This window comes from Malus domestica, chromosome 11 (genome assembly GCF_042453785.1).
Source record: "Malus domestica chromosome 11, GDT2T_hap1".
Classification (NCBI taxonomy): domain Eukaryota; kingdom Viridiplantae; phylum Streptophyta; class Magnoliopsida; order Rosales; family Rosaceae; genus Malus; species Malus domestica.
Genome location: NC_091671.1, coordinates 30,151,362 through 30,164,444, shown reverse-complemented (window position 1 = coordinate 30,164,444; position 13,083 = coordinate 30,151,362).

Below are 13,083 nucleotides of genomic sequence, written 5' to 3'. Positions count from 1 at the left end.
ATCGAGTATATGATGTGGGTAATTTGGTATTCTTGAAATTGTCACCTTGGAGAGGTGTAGTGCGATTTGGAAAGAAAGGCAAGTTAAGTCCTAGGTACATAGGATCTTATGAGATCACTGAGAGGATTGGTGAGGTTACTTACAGATTGGAGTTGCCTCCGAAGTTATCTAAAGTGCATAATGTGTTTCATGTCTCGATGCTTCGACATTATGTTTCAGATCTTTCACATGTGATTCCTCCTCAACCTTTGGAGATTAATCCGGATTTGTCATATGATGAGGAACCAGTGACTATCTTGAATTGGAAAAACAAGGTTCTAAGGAATAAGACAGTGAGCTTGGTGAAAGTATTGTGGAGGAACCACTCAGTGGAAGAAGCCACTTGGGAGACGGAAGATCAAATAAGGGAAATGTATCCGAGGTTGTTTTATGAATATTAAGTGTATTGTTTGGTCGTATGAATTTCGGGGACAAAATTCTATAAGGAGGGGAGATTGTCACAGCTCGTCCCGAGATTTTATTATTGAGGTTGTGAAATGACGAAATTACCCTTGTCGGTTACTAAGGTACGTGTGGCGTTATTTGAATAAATACCTACTCTCCTAAAGTCTTGGAAAATAATTGGAGTTGAATTAAAAGTTTGGTATGTATGTTTTGTGTGGTTAGGGATTAAATATTGGAATGTATGGTTTTGGTTGGACCACACACATGCATAAGACCCCCTTTCCTTTCCCCCGTGCTCTCTCTCTCCTCTCTGTTTCAGTCTCTCTCTCCCTCTCGACTCGTACGGACGAGGCACCAAAACCCTTCAACCTTCACGGATCGACGTAAAAAAGGTAAGTTTGTGAATCCTTGCAAGCTTGTGAGTTCATTGGTACAATTTTTAGAACTTGGAACCCTCGATATCACGTGAAACCTGAAACCCATTTTGAGATCACTGTTCATGCACACGTGAATTGTTGGATTTCAGGAAATTCTAAGCTTATAGTGAGCTTAGTGAGGTCCTAAGGAAGCTCGGAATGCTTAGTTTGAAGGTTTTGGACGTCGGGATCATTGAGTTCAAAGTTGGCCGGTTTTCTTGGAATTTTTCCGGTGAGATTTTGTTATTTTTAGAGCCTTAAATTAGTCTACCGTGATTCTACATGTTGAGGGCTTCAAATTGATATAAAATACGAAGAAATTGGTTGAGAAATGACGGAGAACAAGGAGATTGAAAAATCCCCAGTTTTTCGGCCACCGGAAAAACCAGTCCGGTGAGCCCAAGGTAGGAGACGCGCGTGGGGCACGTGACAAGCCCAAAATTTTGTCTAAAAATATGCCGACGTTCGTGACGTCGAGTAGGTCACTGTGGTATATTCATATACCCAAATTGAGCACCGTATGAGAAATTATTTCGAATTGTCGGTTATGTGCTTTAATTAACGTTTTTATAGTTGTTTCGCATATAGGTGACACCTATCCCGAGGACGAGCGCATCCAGGGACGTCACGGGGGTTACGACCCATCGACTTACCAGTGAGTGGGCAGTTGTTTTCTATTTATACCTATATACTATTGATTTTTCCCAGAAATCGAATTTATATGGAAGTATGTTTTAAAATGCCATGCATGCATATTGTGTATTATATGAATTGATATTTGATGCATATATATATGTGAATTGGTACTGTGGACGCATGGGTGAGTATCAGGTGAGTTTTATGTTATTCATGTGAATTATTAATGATGTGAATTGTGTTGAGAGCTCATAACCTGCACCCCTGGTGTTAGTGCTTATAGTATGCACCGCACCGCACGCTCACCTTGGATCCAAGTAGGTGCATGTCGTACAGACCATGAGAGGGTTCCGACATGCTAGTCGTACAGATCACTAGAGGTGGTTTCGACTGGTAGGTGACCTTAGATTATGCGCGCAGATGATTGATAAGAGAAGCACTAGAGCGTATTATTTCACTATTCTTGTCGTATAGACTACTTCAGGTAGTTCCGACTTATGTGCAGAGTAGCGCCGTACAGGTCATCGTGGTGACTCCGGCTGGATTGGATATTGAGCTATAGAATTAACCGTACAGGACCAACTGCAGGGTCTCCGGTTTATTCATTATGTCACCTGTTACATTGATGCATCTATATTCTGTCATTGACATTATTGCATGGCATACTTGCTGGATTTTGGTAAATATTAATGTTTTGAGAGATTTGAACAAATATTATGCTATTATGTTATTTTCTGGGAAAGTGTACATGTTTTACAGTGAGGGGTTAGAAATGTTTTAAATGAAATGTTTTGGAAAAGCTTTGATTTTACTGACCCACTTAATTTTGTTTTGCGCCCCTCCAGGTTCTAGTTAGCAGTTGGTGGCTCACAAGGTTTTCTTCGGCGTTCTGACAGACTTCCTGCATGTAGGACTCACCTGCGAGTGTTGTAATTTAATTATGGTATTACTTGACTGCACCTAGTATTTATACTCTGAAATTGTGTACTGCATACTTAAACTCACTCTAGCATGCTAGTTGGTTATTATTGCTAGTAGTTGGTTTTTTTATTATTCGTATGTTCTTATCTATTGCTTCCGCATCGCACTTTTGGTTACGTCACGCTCACGTGACGGCCAGCACGCCTTGATTTTTAGGATCGGGGCGTGTCAGTCATTGTAGATCTCATGGAGATGATTGTATTAAAGATGATTCAACATTATTACGTATAAAAAGAAAAGAAAAAGATGATTCAACAATCACAGAGTCGAACCTTAGCTTTGCAGTTGATAATATAGAAGAGTTTGATGAAGAAATATTTGAACATGAGTATCCGATTTTAGAAGAAGGAACTCGTATAGAAAATATTACAGTTAGATAGACCAAAGAGTTTAGAAGAATTATTACAATTAGCAGAACAAACTATAATCATATGAGAAGACCCACAGTTATATTGGAGTAAAAATAAAATATTAGGAATATTAGATATAATTAATCCAGATTTAACAATTAAGACAGCTAATATCCGTTGTAATTTATTAGATAAACAAGAGTTTGAGTAGCAAATAAAAGAGTTGTTAAATTTAAAAGTAATTAGACCCTCTAAGTCTAGACATAGATTAGCAGCATTTGTTGTGAGAAAACATTCAAAGCTAAAGAAAGGTAAGGCTAGAATAGTTTATAATTACAAGAAATTAAATGATAATACATATGCAGATGATTATAAGTTACCACATTAGGATGAACTTATAAATAAAATTTAAGAAAGTAAATATTTTATCAAATTTGATTGTAAATCAGGATTTTGGCAAATACAATTAACAAAAGAATCAATTGAGTGGACAACTTTTACTTGTCTAGAAGGACATTTTGAGTGGCTTGTTATGTCATTTGGACTTAAAAATGCTCCATCGATATTTCAAAGAAAGATGGATCAAATTTTCAAGAAATATGATAATTTTTGTAGTGTTTATGTAGATGATATTTTAGTCCATAGTAAAAATAGAAATGAACATAGGAAGCATTTAGAGATAGCTTTACAATAATTTATTAATAATGGAATTGTGATTAGCAAAAATAAAATAGCGTTAGAAAAGCAAGATATAGAATTTTTAGGAATGTATATCAAGTCAAGTACAATATAATTGCAAGAACATATAGCTAAAAAAGTCTTAGAATTTTCAGATAAGTAAGAAGATAAAAAATAGTTACAAGCATTTTTAGAATTGTTAAATTATGCAAGAAAATTTATCCCTAATTTAGGAAGAAAAATAGCAGTACTACATAGTAAAACTAGCAAAATAGGACAAAAATATTTTAATAGTGAAGATATTAAATTAGTTCAAAATATGAAGGAAGAAATTACTTAACTTAAGCCATTAACATTACAATTACAAAATAGTTGAAACATATGTTTCATTATTAGGATGGGCATGTATACTATACTAGAAAAAGCATAAAGAGTCACCAAAGTTTGACGACCAAGTTTGTAGATATTCATCAAGAAAATTTAGTAATGTACAGTCAAGACTACGGTCAACAGATTTAGAAATTTTAGGAATAATTAACTCACTTGAAGCATTCTCTTTATTTTTACGTAATGAAGTATTTACGATTAGAACAGATTGTCAAAATATGATTTCTCATTATAACAAGATACATGCTAATAAACAGGTAGCTCGAAGATGAGTTAATTTTATTGATTCAATTACAGGAAATTAAACCAATTTTTGAACACATAAAAGGTAGTGACAATACATTAGCTGATATTTTATTATGATTGATTTGTTGAACAAGAATGGAATATTGTGGACCATCATCTTCAAATAGCACAAGACCACAAGGTAGAATAGCACATTCAATAGCATAATGATGCACCATGGACCTCCACCATTCAATGGATTCCAAAATAGTATAAGCAGACCATCATCGCCACCAATACTCACTTTCAACTTTAATGTCACTCTTGTTGAATAAATCATAAATCCAACTCTAAGGTAAAGGTCAAGGGTACCAAAACTCTCTGATAGGCAACAGGTTCTTTTAGATAGTTTTTGGAATATCCAAATCAAATAGCCAAGCATGAGGTTATGTCATAAAAAATGAATTAGAGCCTTAGAACAAGAGTTTAATAGCTTTAATTTTAATTTCCATCAAAGCCAGCATCATATTCATTTTCTTGAGCACAACCTTCAAGTCATTTCTAGAGGCCATGAGTCATTACTTAGTAAGTTTACCAAAATAAACCAAGAACTCCAATATTTTATAATGTAGTAAAAAGGCAAGTGACATCTTGAAAAGAGAATTAAAAATAGGTTTAGAAATTGATCAGCATAAGAATAAAGAAAAAGAGGTTATTGAACCCATAGAACAAGAGGCTAATGAGCCCATAGAAGAGATTAAGATTGAGCTCTTAAAAGAAGACATTGGAATGGAGCAGCATCAAAATAATGAGCAACATCAGCATCTAAGTGACAAAGAAAAACAAGAAAGATATGTAAGTTTTCTTAGGAATATATCTTTAGACTTAATAATAGATGATATCCTATTAGAATAAATTTCAAAAGAAAAATTAAGAATAATGCCATTAGATATGCAAAATGAGATCTTGAACATAGCATCACAGTCCATGAAAGAGTTACAATTACAATTACAATGTGCTTTGTATTAGTCCATCTTTGATCCAAAACCAAGGATGAATATTATTACAAAGATGTATCCACCATGTCATTGTGATAGTACATAGAGTTGTATTTGTAAACTAGATGTTAGCATAACTGTAGTTAGGATTAACATGAGAGATTTTAAACCATGTCATTTTAATTATGAGCATCATAAAAAGCATAATGTAGTAGAAGTTACCCTGGCCTTACTATTAGAGTTTGACTATCTTGATAAAATCTTTATTAACCATATTTCCCAACTAGAATCATTTCCTGAAAAATTTATAAAAGTAGCAGAAGATTATCTAGAACAGTGGAAAGAAATTTGCATAAATTTTATCAGTAGTCCTCCATATTGGTATGCACATATGCATAAGGAGAAAGCTAGACATATAACCATGATTAATAAAGAGTCATTTAGACTATCCTCTATCTCCCCACACAGGTGGACTCCTTCATACAAAAATATTCTAAGATTTCGAGGGATCCAAATGCTAGCCTTAGATGAGTTTGAAGATTTTAAGTATGATATGTTACTAGTAGCAGAAAAAGAAGAAATATATATTTACAGTAAGACAAGAATCAATCATCAGCCCTACTAGAAGCTTCAAAATTTCAAAGGAGAAGCAACATATATGTATTACAAGGTAAAAGAAGATAGAGAAAGAGATGCAGAGCTAGTAGAAGGCGATGAAAAGTACTAGAACAATTTGACAAAAGAAGAGCTGCATAACATTGACAACATGATGGAAGCATGAAGAACTGGCATCAAATTAGCATAAGTTAAATAGTATCATGTAAAATAACGTATTTCCAGACAGAAATGTCAACATCATTGTGGACCTCGCTACAATAATGAAATAATGGCATAAGAATAAATAAAGAAAAGAGCTTGACCCATTATGAACTTTTCATACACAAAATGTCATTTTGATTAAGAATGAATAGTGGAAATCCCTTTTCATTAAGGGCTGGTTTGGTATTGCTGTGCTTTGAAAAAAAGCTGCTGTGAGAATAAGCGGCTGCGCTGTGAGAATAAGCGGTTGTGAAATAAAGCAGCATAGTGTTTGGTAAACTTTTTTGTAAAAGTGCTTTTAGAAAAAAAAGTTGTATGATAGTGTTTGGTAAACTTTTATGTAAAACAGCTGTGACTGTGTGAAATGACAAAAAAGGGTATAATACTCTAATAATTTAGTTTTCTTAACAAATAAAAGTGAATTACTAAATATACTTTATTTTCAGAAGAAAAATATTTATAAACTTTATCTTAAATATTAATTAGTATGACAAACTACTTCAATTGAAATATTTTAGACTGAATAGCTAGGATTCATTAGTACAATATTGTTAATGTACTTGAAAGTAGTCTAATTAGATGCATTCATCAAACTTGTTGCTATTCAAACAATTTTCAAAAACAATCCAGCTTTACAAACAATTTTCACCGTTTAATTTCTTAGAAACAATATTAGAACCAATCTTCACCATTCATTTTTCAAAACCGCTCAATCTTCACATTTCATTTTTCAAACTACGTCTTCCTAGACTATTGAAACCCAAAAAGTTCCAAAAATTATGAAACAATGGCATACGAAAGAGATGTATTTGAAGATCCAAAAACTTTTAATTTGGCATGAATATTTCTAATGAACGAAAAATTTGACATGAATGCATCATATAATTGTAACATGGGGAAGGTCGAAAACAAAACTAAAAAATCCTCTAGATTTTCTTCATTTTATCTTTAGTCGGAGAAATCTTTAACCTCATCTAATAAGGTAAAACAATTATTACAACAAAACTGTAGAAAGGGAAGAGTCCAACATTAGAGTCGGCTCACAAGAAGAAAATGTTGCCTTCTAAACATATGACTAGGCAGCGCGAGTAACAGTAGCATGTATTGCCTCCGTAAGATGAGGGACGGTCCTTGAGCTCAGACCCGCCATGCTAATCCTTGGCATGCAAGGATTCAAAAAGTTGAAGACGCATGCTGATGATACGATAAGCCATTTCCTTCAACTTAATTGTCTACTCATTGAACAAATCCCTGACCACAAAAGAATTAAGTGATAAGATCATTAGAAATCAAATAGGGAAGGAAAAACTATTTCTGGGTCGGAGTTCAATAACTAGCTGATGATACATCAAGTCAATTATTGTCATTTTGCACATATATGAACAAGATTCAAAGAGTACCTATCCTTGAGGATGGTCGCTACAATAGATGCACCATGAATGGGTGGGTTCAAGTACATGGGCCTGATCACAAGCTTCAGTTGGCTCTCAACCTTGCTTGCAACATCAGCATTCTTGCAGACCTATGTTTAAGTAGAATTTTCAACAATACATTAGAGAACATACATTTTGCTAATAATACATTAGAGAACATACATTTCGCTCGAGTCCCATACATTAGAGAATATACATTTCGCTAACAATACATACTAAAGCTTTGTAATCATGTTAAATTCGGTCCAAAACAGACTCACCTCGGTTCGAAAACCGAAAAGGATTGTACGCACGAACGATCAAAATACAGATAGACATTCAAATCACCATTTAAGATATACTGTAGTAGCTACAACAGTGACATATACTTACTGGGTGCTGGGGTTGAGGAAAAAGATGCAATCTAAGCTTGGCCATCACCATTTAAGATAAATACATTTGTTCGTAGTAAACCAATAACACACACAAACCATAATAGACACATTTGGCAAAAGTGTAATCCTCACTATAATGGTGATCTGTTAGACAACTACCAAACCAAGTTTGCAGGACAATTCAGAAACTCTCCATTTTTTTATAGTGAGGATTACACTTTTGCCAGTTGTATTTGTATGCGATCCTAACTACAAATACGACTACGTACAAATATATATAAGCGATCCCAGGTACACTATATACGACTACGTACAAATATATACCATCATAAAGAAAACATGATTAATTTTCCAACTTTCAGGAGAAAATCAATATGCATATATACAAGTTAAAGTATGGTTTTACCTTTTTAATTGCAAAGGCATGTGAGGCAATACAACAACAACAAAAAAGTATCAGCGGGGAATTAACCAAACCAGTCAACTGAAGTAGCAACATGCAAATTCAATGTCAATACAAACATATAATCAGCAACCAATTCAACAATTAACAAGCACCATTGTCATCCATAGTGGATGAGCTACCAAGATCAACCAGAGACAAACTGAATTCCCAACCTTTCCCTCCATTTCTCTCACTTGCTTTTTACAAGTCTCAGATCCAAATGGTATCTCACTCCCAAACACACCATCCCAGAAACCCCCCAAACCCATCCCAACTCACTCAGATTACCAAATCCCAGCTCACAAATCTCACCCTAACAACAAACCCACCATTACCCACTTCCCCAAGTCACAAAAATCACCCACTCCCACTCTACCAAATCAAAACCCTAAGATCTCACCAACAAAAAACAACCAACAATTAAAAAAAATCACAGATTTGCAACCATTCCATTCGCTTTCTCTGCTACCCTTTTCGCCAAACCTCCCATTTTTACTCCCTCTCCCTCTCCTCTCAGCATTTGCGTGAGATTCTTATTTCTTAATAGTTATCTCTCTCTCTCTCTCTCTCTCTCTCTTTGTTTTTTATTATTTTTTTCTTTTTCTAATTTCGCTTTTTTTGAGTGAGGTGTGCGCACATACCCTCCATCCCCAGTTGTTTTTCCAGACACCCATACCTTCATCCCTTTGCTCTTCCCACCCCTCCATCCCCAGTTGTTTTTCCCGACACCCATCCCCAAATTGAAAAATCCAAACAAATAAATAACAAATTTTTACAAGAGCAGCTTACCAAGGGAACCTGGAGAAACCTGGAGAACGAGAGAATGAGAGAGTGGTCTGGGTTCGGGTATGCGAAAGCTGAAGGCGAAAGGGAAATGAGGGCAATTTTGGGTTATTGAAAAATTCATTAAACGTCCACTGTTCACTCGTGTTTTTTAAAATAAGTTGTTTTTGGAAGTTGCTATTTGCAGCTTCAGGGCTCCTTCGGGTTTTTGGCTTCTTTTCATCCCCAACTTTGAAAGAAAGTTGTTTTTGAAAGTTTACCAAACACCAAAACCTTTACCAGCTTTTTTTCATCCTAGCTTTTTTTTAAGCACCTCAATCCCAAACTGCACCTAAGACTCCTATAAAACTTTGAAAGAATGGATGACTTCAATCAGGATCATAACCAACATGAGCAACGCAGTTCGCCCTCACTAAACCTGGAAGATTCTTACCTTGTGGAAAATGAATCTTGTCATGACAATGTAGTTGAAAAAAAATTTGCTTATGATCCAGAGAGGACTCGTTCTCCATGCAAGGACAATAACCATTACCAAGGTGAGACAGATGAGTTGCTTTGAAAATAATTTTCTTAACCCCTTATCTAAAACTAAGTCTCGTCCATAATGAAACGGGAACTGAAGATTCTGCTAATTCACAGGAGTCTTCTCTAACAGCAAATGCAAACTAGTGAGCTAGATGGGGAGAGCGAATCTGACATGGGTAGGCCAATTGATGCACCTCATGCTGGATGAGCAAACATATTTTATTCAGAGAGGTCACAATATGAATGAATTAAGTCTTGCATTCATGAAGTAGAAATGGAAGCTGGTGATCAACTTGTAGGGCAATTGATATCATCTCCTTTGTAAGGAGTTAGGTCTGTCAAAGACTCCAATAATACATAGATGGTTTGATTGTTAAAATAAGATTAAACATGCAGGTAATTGATCAACCTGATTCGACCTATGTACATAACCGCAAAACCTTGGCAGTCAGTGAATCTTTGTAGTTTATTGTCAAGTTAATCAAAGCGCTCGAATAACCTACAACCTCTTTTAGAAATTATTCGTCAGTTCATTGGCCGATTATCACTTCCAATTATAACATGAAAACTGAAGCGCTTGAATTCAACAATTATCCCAAAATTCAAACTCAGTAAACCCAAAAATTTGACACCCTGGTCTCTACTTCTTTGCCACAAAATAACCAGTTATCCTTCCTTCATCACCCAATTCCATCTCTAACTCCAATGCGAGCTTAGCCAATTTTCCCATTTTCTCCAATTGATTTATGTTTGAAAAAAAAACTTCCATGTCCTCTTATTCTAGTTAAATTGCAACTTAGTTGGATGTAGCTTACGTGCAGGCAGCATGATTGAATCGCAATTTTAGTCCTATGGTGTAAGATTGAAGAACAATAAGAAATATGCAGATATAAAGAACAAAGAACACAAAGATATTTTCTTCAACACATGAAGGAAAAAACCCTTGGGCACACATCCACGCAATTGCGAATCCACAACAACAACAACAACAACAACAACAACAACAAAGCCTTTTCCCACTAAGTGGGGTCGGCTATATGAATCCTAGAACGCCATTGCGGTCGGTTTTGTATCATGTCCTCCGTTAGATCCAAGTACTCAAGTCTTTTCTTAGGGTCTCTTCCAAAGTTTTCCTAGGTCTTCCTCTACTCCTTCGGCCCTGAACCTCTGTCCCGTAGTCATATTTTCGAATCGGAGCGTCAGTAGGGCTTCTTTGCACATGTCCAAACCACCGTAACCGATTTTCTCTCATATTTCCTTCAATTTTGGCCACTCCTACTTTACCTCGGATATCCTCATTCCCAATCTTATCCTTTCTCGTGTGCCCATACATCCCACGAAGCATCCTCATCTCCGCTACACCCATTTTGTGTACGTGTTGATGCTTCACCGCCCAACATTCTGTGCCATACAACATCGCTGGCCTTATTGCCGTCCTATAAAATTTTCCCTTGAGCTTCAGTGGCCTACGACGGTCACACAACACGCCGGATGCACTCTTACACTTCATCCATCCAGCTTGTATTCTATGGTTGAGATCTCCATCTAATTCTCCGTTCTCTTGCAAGATAGATCCTAGGTAGCGAAAGCAGTCACTTTTTGTGATCTTCGCTAGATTGCTCCGGTCATTAGTGTGGATAAGTATATAAATGGATAGAGATAGGAAAGCAAACACAAGATGTACGTGGTTCACCCAGATTGGCTACGTCCACGGAATAGAGGAGTTCTCATTAATTGTGAAGGGTTTACACAAGTACATAGGTTCAAGTTCTCCTTTAGTGAGTACAAGTGAATGATTTAGTACAAATGACATTAGGAAATATTGTGGGAGAATGATCTCGTAACCACGAAACTTCTAAGTACCGGAGTGTGGTATCGTCTTGACTTGCCTTATCTGTCTCATAGGTAGATGTGGCATCTTCTCTGGAAGTACTCTTCCTCCATCCAGGGGTGGTATCTGTAACTGGTGGAGATGCACAAGGTAATGTATCAATTTCACTTGAAGCTTACTTGTAGTTTCAGGCTCGGTCAAGCGCGATACAAACCATGTAGTAGGAGTCCCCCAAGTCGCCGAGCTAGGAAATCTGCTAAAAGAGGTGACAAACAAGGTAAGCAATCAAAGCTCTGGCTGATTGTTCACATTCTCCCTATCTTGCAGGCAGCATGAAGGATAAAGAGAAGAAAAATGAGAAAAGATGATATGGGATACTTTTGCTTTTGAAGAAGTAACTTTCCACAGGCTTATTCTTGAACTGGGCTGGAGGGTTTTCTGGTTTCCTCCAGAGTATAAGGCCGACTGAAGAATTTGAGGGTCAAAACAAGTCCATCAAATCTAGAGTACGTTCGACCCTGCTGATATGGGATACTTTTGCTTTTGACAGAGTAGTGGATGTATCGGCACGTGTGCTGTTACGCTTGTCTCCACATGCTTCCTTGTATCCTTCTCACTTGCCCTATCTGTTCCTCAGGCAGATGCGATATCTTCCCTGGAAGCATAAGATGTTGAAGATGAGTACTCGAGAGCAATGCCAGGTAAGTAATCAGGTAAGGGGTTCCAGGCAGTCAGTTCCTGGCTGGAAGCTTGATTCCAAGTGCTGACTGATTGCTCTCTTTCTCCTTGTCTTGCAGGTAAGAACAAGGCCAAAGGAAAAGACAGGGAAAAAGCATGATATGGGATACTCTTGCTTTTAACCCTGATGATATGAGATATTCTTGCTCTAGTATAGCTTGTTTACAGAGGTATTATCGGGGGGGAAAGAAAACTGAATATTTCGAAAGGCTTCGTTTGGAGTGCCCTTTCAGATAAGAGGAAGGGTTGAGCATTTTTGCAGGTCTGCCTGTCCGTTGGGGATGGAGGTCGACATATATAGGAGTCTCCCTAACATCAAGTAATAATGCTATTCATTTACCCTGCTTGGTCATAGCACGGTAGTGGGAGCTGCCAGCTTCACATGTTTTAACTCTGTCAGAGCACTTTGAAAAAGTGGTCTGTGGTATCTGGAAAGCTGATGTTGCGTGTGAAGATTACAGACAAGCTTTATCCAAGGAGATCCAGCTCTTGAAGTTGGGAAAGTGGTGCCTCTTCGGTTTTCGAACAAGCAATCCTGTCGGGGATCTGGCTCTCGAGATTTGGAGAACGATGCCTCTTCGATTTTTGAGAAAGCAATCCTGCTAGGGGTCTGGCTCTCGAGATTCGGAGAGCGGTGTCTCTTCGATTTTTGAGAAAGTAATCATGTTGGGAGTCTGGCTCTCGAGATTCGGAGGGCGGTGCCTCTTCGATTTTGGAGCAAGCAATCTTGTTGGGAGTGTTTTCTCGAATGTGAGTAAAGGTTGGGCATGTTTGCTAGTCTACCTTGCCACGAAGCACAGAGGTTGACACACAGGGACTTTCTAATTATCCAGCAGTGGTACTGTTCCTTTACCCTCTCTTCGATTTTTGAGAAAGTAATCATGTTGGGAGTCTGGCTCTCGAGATTCGGAGGGCGGTGCCTCTTCGATTTTGGAGCAAGCAATCTTGTTGGGAGTGTTTTCTCGAATGTGAGTAAAGGTTGGGCATGTTTGCTAGTCTACCTTGCCACGAAGCACAGAG